Below are 998 nucleotides of genomic sequence, written 5' to 3' on the forward strand. Positions count from 1 at the left end.
CCGTGGACGCGTGCACCGCGTTGTTGAGCGCAAACTCAACAACTGGAAGCTGCGTCGATCCACGTACGTGGCGCTGCCGCGCACACACTGCGCAGAGTGTCCTCGAGCACTCGATTGACGCGCTCTGTTTGGCCGTCTGTCTGCGGATGATCCGCAGTGGACATCTGCAGACGAGTTCCCAGTAAAGGGAACAGCGTTTTCCAAAACGCAGCAGTGAACCGCGGGTCTCGGTCCGAGACAATCGTCTCCGGGAGACCGTGATAGCGGAACACGCCATCGACGAACAACCTTGCGGTTTGTTCGCCCGTCACAGTGACGGGAACTGGAGCAAGATGTACCATCTTGCTCAGCCGACACACGAACACCAAAATTCCGGTGTTGCCGTGTCCGTCGGCGGGAAGCCCAAAGATGAAGTCAAGACTCATCGACTTCCAACAATCAGCCGGTACGGGCAGGCTCTGTAGTGGAGCCGAAGAGTGCCCTGCGGGTTTAACCCGCTGACATGTTTCACATGTCTTGACGTACCGGGCGACCCACTTATACATGTGGGTCCACCAGAAGGACTGAGAGACCGACAGAAAGGTCTTCTCGCGGCCCAAGTGGCCGCTGGAGGGCGCGTCATGCGCCTCCGCGAGGATGTCGAACTTCAGATCCTCGTCGTTGGGTACAACCACCCGTGGAGGATCAGTGGGCTCCACCCGATAATAGAGGAGGCCCTCCTTCAACTCATATCGGTGGAGCCGTGAGCGCTGTCGCGACGAGAGCCAGTCGGACTTCGCGCTCGTTCCGGCCTTAAGGAACTTGACGATAGGCGCGACAGCCTCATCGTCCCGATACGCCATGCGTATCCGATCATATAGATCCGTTGTCACCCGCGTGATGTGGGCCAACTCATAGTCGGGACGCCTAGAGAGGGCGTCCGCAAGCACGTTGAGCTTGCCCGGCTTGTACTCGACGCGGAAGTTATATTCCGCGAAGAAGGACAGCCACCTCGCCAT

The sequence above is a fragment of the Phytophthora infestans genome, genomic scaffold (assembly GCF_000142945.1).
Source record: "Phytophthora infestans T30-4 supercont1.51 genomic scaffold, whole genome shotgun sequence".
In the NCBI taxonomy this organism is placed as follows: Eukaryota; Oomycota; class Peronosporomycetes; order Peronosporales; family Peronosporaceae; genus Phytophthora; species Phytophthora infestans.